This window comes from Vipera ursinii (genome assembly GCF_947247035.1).
Source record: "Vipera ursinii genome assembly, chromosome: 6".
Lineage (NCBI taxonomy): Eukaryota > Metazoa > Chordata > Lepidosauria > Squamata > Viperidae > Vipera > Vipera ursinii.
Genome location: NC_139515.1, coordinates 36,452,148 through 36,464,326, shown reverse-complemented (window position 1 = coordinate 36,464,326; position 12,179 = coordinate 36,452,148). Strand labels below are relative to the sequence as shown.

The 12,179-nt window shown below is 39.6% G+C and overlaps 1 long non-coding RNA gene across 2 annotated transcripts in view; it reads left to right on the top strand.

Annotated features, from left to right (window-relative positions):
- Nucleotides 1-10,661, top strand: part of LOC310641908 — a 49,466-nt gene extending 38,805 nt beyond the window's left edge. For both annotated transcript variants that reach the window (XR_014492796.1, XR_014492797.1), the window contains exons 2-3: nucleotides 8,409-8,590; nucleotides 10,137-10,661. This is a non-coding gene — a long non-coding RNA (uncharacterized lncRNA). The remainder of the gene's footprint in view (nucleotides 1-8,408; nucleotides 8,591-10,136) is intronic.
- The last annotated feature ends 1,518 nt before the right edge of the window (nucleotides 10,662-12,179 follow it).

The following is a 12,179-nucleotide window of genomic DNA, read 5'->3' as shown; positions in this document are numbered from 1 at the left end:
ACTATGATAACATAACCTAAGCTTTGACCACCTTTTGTGCATTTCACATGCACCACACATAAAAAAGGATAAAACTTCAATTGTATTATGTCAACATTATAACATTGTATAATGTTATACAACAAATTATATTTTAATTAAACAACAAATTATATTTTAATTAAACATATAGGTTGATGCAAATTAGACCTATATCAAAGAATTTAAATATTTAACTGCCCACATCTATTCTGGTGCAAAATAATCTCATTTCCATGCAAATATATAATATTTTGCCCTAAACACAACACTTTAAATTGAAAGTAGAGACATAATCCCATCCTCAGTGTATTTTCTTAGCTTTAACTTGTTAAGACTTATTTTGGTATGTTTCCTTTTAATGGTACAGTGTTAAGATCAAGATATTAGAAAAACAGAGGTTATTGTGTTGATGGAACAGAGGTTATTGTGTTGATAGGACACAAGACAGAAGAAAGTGAATGAGAATAATAATGATTAAATTAAATTAAATCATTATTTTGAAAAAATAATGATATAAAGTCTGGATAAAGCTTTATTGCTCAACCCATACTCAGAATCTATGTGTCTTTAGTAAAGTCCATTTTTTAAAGAAACATTTCAGAATGTGATTTGCCAAGTGGAATAATTCTTCACAAGTGAGGCAGCAAATGCTGGCAGTTTAATGAATTGCAAGTTTTGTATCTCTCTTGCGGGGGCTGACACTTTCCCACAGAGCATTTCATATAGGCCTAGCTACCTCACAATGGACAACAGCGCCATGACCAATCACCACGTTCACTTGATTCATCTACACGCGACCTCACCACTATTTTTCACTGTGCCAATAAACTTTTAAAACCATCCCAAGTTGAAAAGGCTTGGCTGAGGGTCAGTTGTTTTTTTGTGTGGCCATAAAGGGGTGCTCTGTGTGCCAATCTTTCTCCTGTCTCACATTCCACAAGGACTTCTTGATGCTATTTAAAGCCTTGACTGAAAAATAAAGTAGTGAATGAAAGTGACTTTTATAGACTTATTCTAGCTCATCTTCCCATATAACCCTGTCTACCTGAAAAGCGATTTAGTGAGCTGAGCTGACTACATACAGGGACTTTCCAAATACACTGGGCCTAACTATCAACTGCACCAATTGTTTATTGACCAGGACTGATACACTACTATTTTGGAAGTGACCTATTAATTGTCCATTTAACTGGAGTGTATTGAATTGCAATGGAAAAGTGAAAACCATGACAAAAGTCTTTCCTTGCTCCTTCATGGTGGTCTTGTCACAAAAGCAAGTGAAGTTTGTTCCGCAGATTAAGAAGACATTTATTGCCATATACACTAATACTAAGAAAAAACTTTTTCTGAAAGTATTTGCCACCATATTAGTGTCTGGTATAATGAGGTATTATACGCTTCCAGTGTGGAATTCAGCAGGATGTGGCTGCAAGTGCCTGCAGCTTATTTGTTCTGATATAACTTCTTCCTAATACAATGATTTATATTTGCTAGATGGTCAGAGAAGCAGAGTAGAATATCTGTTTTCTGTTATCTGTTTTCTGACTTGCAATGCAGTGGTCATTGGTCTAGCTCAGGGGTCGGCAACCTGAAAAAGGAAAAGAGCCACTGGGAACCAGTTCCATCACACATAAAAAAAGTGGGAGCCGCGTGCGTGTGTCCATGCACGCGCATGTGCAAAAAATGTTTTGCCCATGCGCAAAACGGTTTTTTCTTGCTCATGCGTGGACGCGCACGGTTGCCATTTTTTTTATGGGTGATGGAACCAGTTCCCGGTTGTGCGACGGCGACGGCCCGTTTGCAGAGCTACTGCCTTCGGCAGCCTGCAAACATGCCGCGACAGCTTTCCCAAAGAGCGGCGCCGCTGCCCGTTCGCGCGGAGGTGCGCACGCACCTGTCCAAAGGTTTGGGGAGGTGCGCATGCACCTACGGTCGTTTGGAGAGGTGCGCGTGCACCTCTCGGAATGGGCAGCGGCGCCGCTTGTTGGGAAAGCTGCCGCGGCCCGTCTACAAAGCTGCCGCTTTCAGCAGCCTGCAAACGTGCCGCGGCAGCTTTCTCAAAGGGCGGCGCCACTGCCCGTTCGCGCGGAGGTATGCACGCACCTTCCCAAAGGTTTGGGGAGGTGCGCGCGCATCTCCGCCCATTTCGGAGAGGTGCATGCGCACCTCTCCAAACGGGCAGTGCCACTCTCCATTTGGAGAGGTGCGCGTGCACCACTGCCCGTTCGAAGAGGTGCACGCTCACCGGGTGGCTGGGAGCCGCAGGAGACGGGTCAAAGTGCTGCATGCGGCTCCGGAGCCGCGGGTTGCTGACCCATGGTCTAGCTGTACTCCTTCTTCCTACTATAATTTATAAAGCATTTGTTGAATTTGAACTGATAAATGTACATAAAAAGCTTGTATAAAAATACATCAAAATATACCCAAACCTCTAGATCACAGATATTTTATTAGGTTGCTATTTTGAACAATGGTCCTAATTTGTAACCAAACACTCTATGATTTAATAAGTAAATTTCTTCCCTATTGCTGACTGGGAGGCTGTAGAAAACTGATCATCATAGTTATGGATTTCTGGATAGAACGTCTGGGTCACTAATATACAAGGATTTATACAGTATCTGTTCTGTACCAGCCTGCTACCGGCCCTGAAGAAAAGTCAGGGACAACCCCTTTTACAAGAAGGCAAAAGGCTGGAATTAAGCCTGCCAAATTTATTAATACAAAAACAAAGGGAACAAGACACAAACCAAGAAACAGGAGCTTTTCAAGCGTTTGCCTTCAGCAAACCAGCCCTCCCACGCATTCCCCTTTTATACAGTTCAGGGCGTGGCTTCTCTCTGCTTCCTTCTGAGGTGCCCCATTGCCTTCCTGTGTTTACTCCTGATTGACTGCCTCCTGCGTCGGGCGTCCTTGAACAGGGCCAGCTGTGGGTCATCTTCATCCACGCTGTCAGGCTCACACAGCTGGGTCTCCGTCGTGACCAGGTGGGAGGGGCCTGGCTGAGAGCTCTCATCAGCAAGATCTTCAACCCCCTCAGCAAGCTCTTCAACACCCCCCTCCTCCTCTGAGTCATCCGACCCAACTGCTGAACCCACAGGCTGACCCTGAATCACAACAGTATCTTTAAACAGGGCCACCTGTTTATTAGATCCATGGTCTTACTGGCTAGTGAAAGCTACCCCAAAATGATATGTAGTTGAGTCCATGTGGTAGGATTGCCCTCTTTGAGATAGGGGGTGGTTTCATTCACATTAAAAAGACCCCTTTATGGTATGCCTCCTCTTCAAGAGTCTACCATTGGACTTAAAACTCTTGGACATTTTTCACTGAACCTTCAACATTTTCTTCTCATAATAGTTGTTGAGAAGAAAGTTGAATTGCAGCTTCAGATGTCCCTGGGGCAAATGGATTACTTAGCCCTTTTTCACCATGTTTCAGACTGGGACATAACACTGAGACAGCATTGACTGTGCAATTGGGCAGGAATGTGGCAACTATCCTGTATATCTCTCAACTCCTATCAATACCATCCATTGTGAAAATTCAGTTGTAGAACTGATGGAGATAATAATGCAATATGGGAAAGTTTCTGGATTCAAGGTTAACATACAAAAAACTAAAATGTTGTCTAAGAATATGACAGTGTCAAAAAAGGCTGCTTTAGAAGGGCTAACGGGATTTGAAATTGTCAAAAGGGTTAAATATTTGGGGGTATATTTGTCACCCTCAAATGCAAAGCTATATAAAAATAATTATGAAAAGCTATGGGGATAAGTTCAAAAAGAATTGGATAGCTGGAAAAAACTACAGTTATCTCTATTGGGAAGAATTGCAGCAGTGAAAATGAATGTTTTGCCGAAATTTCTATTTTTATTTCAAATGATACCTATTCTTAAAAAGGATTCAAACCTGGAGGAATAGCAAAAGGGCATTAATAAATTTGTCTGGGCAGGGAAAAGGCCACGAGTTAAATTTAAGATTATGCAGGATATGCGTGAGAGAGGTGGTCTTAAAATGCCTAATCTTAAATTATACTATGAAGCTGATGCTTTGTCAGTGATAAGTGATTGGATCAATTTAACACAAGTGAGATTATTAAATCTTGAAGGTCATGATTTGCTATTCGGTTGGCATGCATACCTATTGTATGATAAGAAGGTGGATAATGTATTCAAGGTGCATATTTTAAGACATACTCTGTTGCGAGTTTGGAAAAAGTATAGACATAAGCTAAATTATAAGATACCTTTATGGGCAATATTGAAACATGCAATAGAAAATATAAGTGTTGGGTTTAAACATGATGTGACTACATATAAGGAAATTTTAAGTTTGGAAACGAATGTATGGTATTTGAAGCCGTATAATATCTTACGAGAAGAAAAGATTGTTCAAACTTGGTTTCAGTATGGGCAATTACAGGCCAGGTGGAAAGAAGATCAGAAAATTGGTTTTTCAATGACTGATAAAAATTTGGTAAAGCAAATTAGAGATCAAGGTCAAGCACATATCAAACAGATATATCTTGCACTGATAGAAATTGATTCAGAGACAGAACTTGTTAAAGACTGTATGATAAAGTGGGCTCAGAAGTTTCAAGAAGTTATTACAATGGATACTTGGGAAAAGATTTGGGTGAGAAATGTGAAATTTACGCAAGCTCAAAATTTAAGAGAGAACTTTTATAAAATGTTTTATAGGTGGCATTTAGATCCTAAAAAATTAGCAAGCATGTATCCGAACTGCCAGCCTAAATGTTGGAGGTGTGGTGGTGAAGATGCAACATGTTTTCATATATGGTGGACCTGTAAAAAAGTTAAAGCATTTTGGATTAAAATTTGGTGGAATATGCAGAAGATATTTAAGAAAAGGATAAAGTTTTGTCCGCAATTGTTTTTACTGGGCATTATTACTGACACTACTGTTGTGGACATTAAGTTGATGTTGAACTTAATTACGGCAGCAAGACTTTTAGTAGGGCAATATTGGAAGAAGGAAGAACTGCCGACTATAGAAGAATGGACTTTAAAAGTTTCCAACCTGGCGGAAATGGCAAAGATCTCAGCGTATTTGAAAGACCATTCGCAACAGAGATATATTGTGGAGTGGAAAAAATGGATTGACTACATTCAGAATAAATATGGGACTAAAAAGTTTCACTTAGCATTTGAATAAGTACTGATGTGATATTTATATGGCTTGTAGTTATTTTATAAGAGTTAAAGTGTGATAGATTTAATATTTTATTGTTGTTTGCATATGGTAGACTAGGATTGTTTGTATTTTTATACCTTGTATTTAGCTCTGGGAAGTTGGGGAGGGGGGAGGGGGAGGGAGGGAGGTGCTAGGGAGGGTTGGGAAGAGGGGAGGGGGTTGGGAGGGGTTTTGTTTTGTTGTAAAAATAAAATGTACTGTAAAACTTTTCAATAAAAAAATACCATCCATTGTGGTATGCATTCATTGTGCATACAAAGAGTGGAGGCATGTGTGGTCTAGCAGTGGTTCTCCTCCTCTCTCTGCATTCAGTTCCAATCAGTATTAGCTGGAAAGGGGGAAAAGGTGGCAAAAGCCTTTTATACGGGGTGCAGCAGGTCTTGAAACTCTCATTCCTCCTGTTTAACATCCACAGGAAGTTAGTGGATGAGGTAATCCATTAGTTTGGGGTGAAGTATCATGAACATGATAAAAATAGCAGTTGTATATCTCAACCCTGAGCTGATCAAGTAGTGCTATCAACATTTTTGTCCCAGTCCCTACCAAGATTGAATGGCTTACCTAAATCCACGGATTCTCCATCTTTTGTCCTTAATGGTGTTATGCCACCTTTTTCAGATTGGTATGTAATTTTGGGGTCCTCCTGGACTTGCATTCCTCTGTGTCAATAGCTGCTTCCTGAGCTGTACTGATTACTAAAATACTTCTGTGTTCAATTCAAGGTTCTGATTATTACATATAAAGGCTTGCATAGCACAGGGCTTGGTTATTTGAGGGACCGTTTGTTTCTGCCTGTCCTGTGCAATCAAATACAATTGGTATACTTCAGATTCAACAATTAAACAGCATCACCCAGTGGGATACAGGAAATGAGCCTTTTCTATTGTTGCCTCTGGCCCCTGGAACAACAAACCACACATTCAAATGGCCCCTGCCAATAAAAATTCTGTAGATGTTATTTTTCTTTTCAAGCCATCATAAGTGCATTTATCATTTTTATCTCTTGTAGGATCATGCATTGCTTGTTCAAAATGATACACAAGGGATTCAAAATTATTCCATACAGCCAAAACTGTACACAAACTAGATGACACCCATCGGGTACTTAAAATTCTTCCAATTTTCAGGAGCTTGTTGTTAGCTGTGAAGTCATGTCTGACCCATCGCAACCCTATGGACAATGTTCCTCCAGGCCTTCCTGTCCTCTACCATCTTCTGGAGTCCATTTAAGCTCACGCCTACTGCTTCAGTGACTCCATCCAGCCACCTCATTCTCTGTCGTCCCCTTCTTCTATTCCCCTCAATCTTTCCCAGCATTAGGCTCTTCTCCAGTGAGTCCTTCCTTCTCATTAGGTGGCAAAAGTATTTGAGTTTTAGCTTCAGGATCGGGCCTTCTAAAGAGCAGTCAGGGTTGATCTCCTCTAGGACTGACCGGTTTGATCGCCTTGCAGTCCAAGGGACTCACAGGAGTCTTCTCCAGCACAGTTCATACCATGCTTCACCAAAGAATAGCAGAGAGTTGCATTCATGTGCATAATTACTGGGGACTGAGCTGCTGAAAATTGGAAGAATTTTAAGTACCCGATGGGGGTCATCTAGTTTGCGTACAGTTTTGGCTGTATGGAATAATTTTGAATCCCTTGTGTATCATTTTGAACAAGCAATGCATGATCCCACAAGAGATAAAAATGATAAATGCACTTATGATGGCTTGAAAAGAAAAATAACATCTACAGAATTTTTATTGGACCTAGGATTGATGTGTGACGCTCTCCAAGAATTGTCAGATTTAAGTTTGGATCTACAGGACCGCAACACCGACTTGTATAAGGCAAGTAAGAAAATAAAAATACTGGTACAAGTTTTTGAAGAAAGAAGACAGAACTTTGGGCCCTATTATAAATATGCTGTTGCTGCTGTAAGTAATCTTCACTTTCGTGGAGTTTTACTTCACAAAAGAGATTCATAAAGGATCCTCCCATTGACCCAAGTATATTTTATACAAAATTGAAAGAGTCAATTGAAAAAAAGATTACTTGATGGCAAAGACGATGAGTTGGCGTATTGGTCTCACGTACTTGATCAAAAATATTGGCCTGAAGATGTTAATACTCAGCTGACATTTGGAGAAGTGGAAATTAGAAACGTATCAATCAGACTGCAACTAAATGAAAGAGAAATGATTTGTGGATTCCGTGAATACATTCTCGAAAAGACATATCCAGAAAAACTGCTGCATTTGATACGGACTCTAAATACCATTCCTATTTCTTCAAGTGAATGTGAATGTGGGTTTTCACAGATGAATCTAATTGCCACCCCAACAAGAGCTTCATTAAAGACTAAGACAATTTCATCACTTTTGTTCATCAAACTTGTCGGACCACCTCTGAGACTTTTCGATCCTTCAAAGTACGTTGATCTGTGGTTACTCAGAGGACGACATTCGGCCATATATACTAAGAGCAAGGAAAGGAGTCAAGAAGATTTGCCAGATGACAATTGGACAAAAGTTTGAAATTTTCAATGAACATTTGCCTTAAATACAATAAATTAAATGTATGTTAAGAATTGAATATATAATTGTTTAATTATATAAATAAATATATAATTAAAATTATATAAATAAAAGATTAACAAGATGAGAGTTCCGGCACCTTTTTTTTTTTTTTAGAAAAAAAGCCCTGGGTACAGTTGATTGCTTACATGAAAAGAGCATGATAAGGGGAGGGGGAAAAGGAGTTATGGTGGACCCTGGGTTGTGTTGTGTATGAGTCATCATCTAGGAATTATTTTTAGTTCCTACTACCAAGACCAGATCTCTTTGTTCTGGAAAGGTATAAAAGGTGGAAGACATCTTTCCTGGTTGTTGCCTTCATCTCTCTACCAGCCACGAAGAGAGATGTGGCCACCCAACTCTATTTTGATCAAAATAAAAGTGGTTTGCTTGCTGAAACCTCAGCTCAGGAGTTTCTTTTGGCTCTTTTAAATTCCTGAGTAATGCTGGGGCAATTGTGAGGCTAAGTGTAAAATCTTACATCAATAATACATTTAATCCCAACCTTCGGATCAGTCTGGTCATCTCCTACAGGAACTTAGTAATGGCTATAAGATGCAACAACAATAGCAATTGACTGAGATAGTCTGTTACAATATTTCTTATGTTTTAGGACAGGAAAGTCCTCTGCCTCTTCTAAGCCATGACCCTAGATCCCGGAGAAGTATCTTAAGAAGGGCTGTCTTTTCAGAAGAGCAACGGAAATCTTTGGAGAAAATGTTTCAGAAACAGAAATATATCAGCAAAACAGACAGAAAAAAACTGGCCATCAATCTGTGTCTGAAGGAGTCACAGGTAAAGATAGATTTGGTACAGTGACTTTCCCCTAGATAGTGCTTCTCAGAGGTGTGGACTTCAACTCTTCAAATGGCTGTTGTGGTTGGAGAATGTTGATATTGGAATTCCACAGATTTGGAGGGATGCCCAGGTTGGGAAAGGTTGTGGGAAAAATATTTAAAACTTGTTTTCTTTAACAAGAAAACAAAAAATAACCAGGATAGATAATTTTCAACTACATTTTGAGAACTTACTTGTCAAATATGGGAATGAACTTCTCTTTAATGTATCAGAAAAGGAAAAGCCACATTTAGATTTGCTTGCAAAAAAAAAGATTGCATATAGAGGATGCAGGGGAAAATAAGAGCATCTTAATGGTTTAACCAAAACTGCTACTGTAGCTGAGAGGCAATATATAAGTAGCTTGGGTTAGAAAAAATGCTCATATGATCCAATTGAGTAAGATAGCAATTTCTAAATAATAGCTCAGATAGGTAAGTAGAATCTTTAAGTAATACAAACATATTTCAACTTCTGAAGTTTGATCACATGTGAAAGAAAGGGTATGGCTCCTCACTGACCTCAATTCAATTTGCAGACTGAGAATTATGTGCACTTCCTTACAAACATGGTGGCAGTCCAATGAACCTTTCCAAAATTACCAACAAATTATAATTTCTGCAGTTTAAGGAAGGTAAAATTATATTTTGGGAAGCATTACATTAAATATAAGGGACGCGGTGGCTCAGTGGGTTAGGACGCTGAGCTTGTCGATCAGATGGTCAGCAGTTTGGCGGGTCGAATCCCGAGTGCCACGTAACAGAGTGAGCGCCTGTTACTCGTCCCAGCTTCTGCCAACCTAGCAGTTCGAAAGCATGTAAAAATGCAAGTAGAAAAATAGGGACCACTACGGTGGGAAGGTAACAGCGTTCCGTGTGCATTTGGGGTCTAGTCATGCTGGCTACATGACCACGGAGACGTCCTCGGACAAGTGCTGGCTCTTCAGCTTTGAAACGGAGATAGCACCGGCCCCTAGAGTTGGAAACAACTAGCACGCATGTGCGGGGGAACCTTTACCTTTACCTTTACATTAAATATGATCAATATAATTAATTACATTTATAATTACATGCATAAAACTTTTTGCCTCCTCTGCCAATTTTGGGGGAGAATATGGCTCCTGCTACCAAAAGCCTTTTGATCTCCCCAAGTTTAAGGTTACTACCTTAAATATGATTTTCTTATGTTTCACATTAAAAGTTCTCATAGACTGGACTTCTAAAACTTGTTAGTATTACCCTAATTTCCAATTGGCATAAAGTGTACTTGGGACTACAGGACTATCTATTTCCATCCTTGGTGTGACCATTTTTCTCTGACAAATTCATTCCTTATTTGAACTTCTTATTGGATTTTCCTAACAAGCTAGATGGAAGCTGGATTTTTTAAGCTAGGTAATTTTGGCTAGGGTAATGAAAGGAGATGTCTTAATTTAATAATTGTAAAAAGTTTCTTTTAGACAGAATTACCTAAAGCATCTAAAAGACTTGTCTCTATCTCACAGGTCAAGATCTGGTTTCAAAATCGAAGGATGAAATGGAGAAACTCCAAAGAAAAAGAAGTGCTCTCAAATCGGGATCTGCCAGAGGAAGGTCTTCAAGAGATATATGTTTCCAGGGGTTTAAATTTTTCCTCCTCACCATGTCCAGTCTGGGAAATGTCTCAACAACAATCAAGTTCAAGATGGCAGAATTTCCCAGAATGTGCTAGGAGACTGAGTAACAGAATTAGTCTGCAGCCACATATAAAGTCAACTTTGTCTTCCGACACATTGTATTTGTATCAAGAAAGAGGCACCATAGACAAGGAACTCTCTCATAAGAACAGTGACAGTAAAAATGATGGTAAACCAAGTGAAATCAAATTAACTTTAAGGGAGAACTGAATTAGGTTACATATTCCATCACTGGTTCAAATAAAATGTAACACATTTATGTTGACAGAATTAATAGTTTAAGAAATATTCAGTAATTAATCTTTCTTTATGTTTCTTCCAGCTGAAATAATATCTTTAAGTACAGTGTGAGAGGGAACTGGTAAGTAAAGTTAAAGTGTGAAACAATACAAATAGATTTAGATTTTGCAATCAGTCAGATTAAATTAGCATTTCATTATATAGTCATTAATAGGAATAATGGAATTGAGGAGATCTTATACTGTATGACATTAGGTCTGCATCATTTTTGTTTTTTAAAAAAATGGATCAGGGTTTGTGATACATATAAAAAAATAGAGAAATAAAATGGAGTTTGATGATCTATCTGTACAGTTGCCTGGTACAGATTACTGAATCTGGGTTTTCTAATCCCAATTTGGTGAAAATTTCAGAATTTGTCTTTAAGAGTAAGAATAAGCACCTATAACCATGACAGGACTCCCATTTATTTTTGCTAGTATCGTTGTCATCAAGAAGAGTAGCTAGGGATCAAAAGCATCCGAAGGAAATTTGTTGCATTTATATCATGGGAATATGCAGGGCAAGAGAAAAATAACTTTATGAGAGCAAACATGCAAATTATGCAATTCAGGTCACTTGTGTGAGGATATCATATGCTCATAATGTCAACATTCCTTGTGGCTATAATTCCCATAATAAAGGCAGGGTTTCCCTGGAGTGAAAAAAAAATGAAAATTGTCAGATTTTGTACTTATGTATCTAGATCAGAGCATGCTGAGTGACACAGAGCAGGGCTTTTCAACCTTTCACCCATTGTACCACTTTTAGGATATAGCAACATCCGAGTACCACCAGTCGCCAAAAACCTGACCAAAAAAAAGAGGAAAAAAGTAAAGTCCTCGACTTACAACAGTTCGCTTAGTGACTGTTTGAAGTTACAGTGGCACTGAAAAAAGTGCCCCCCTAGCCACAGCAGAGCAAGAAACTTGCCTGCCCACCCGATGATGCTCTTCCTCCTGTCTGAGGTTTTCATTGTTGTGAGCAATTCTGTTGAGGATTGGCAGCGGGGGTGGGGTGGGGGTGTTTGGTTTTTATTCTCCCCATCTGCTGGGTGGTTGCAGCAGGTTTTGGTCACTTCACATGACCCTGGGACAATGTGACCATCATAAATATGAATCAGTTGCCAAGCATCTGAATGTAAATCACAAGACCCTGGAGATGCTACAACATTCCAGCTGATCGGCTCTTCTTCTTGGCTCAGAAGCACCAGGATCAGCGCCAGGCTCCAGTTGATCCTGGTGATTCCGTTGAGCCCCAACAGCCCCAAAGAAGCACTGATCCTGGCGCTTCTGAGCCCTGACAGCCCTGCAGCTCCAGCCATCTCTCGCTCAGGCTTGTGCAGTGCTGCCACTGGTTCAACTCATTACCCTCCCCCACTACCACTTTTCTAGGATGGTCACGTACCACCTGCCAGGTGCCAATGTACCACAGGTGGTGCCCGTACCACTGGTTGAAAAGCCCTGACATAGAGTTTGCTTATAAATAAACAAGCTCTAGATTAGTTTTTCTTTTGCTTTGAATTGAACCAGATAGGTGGTAACAGGTAACCCAAGAAAAGGATAATAAAGTATAAAGAAACAAATAAATAAA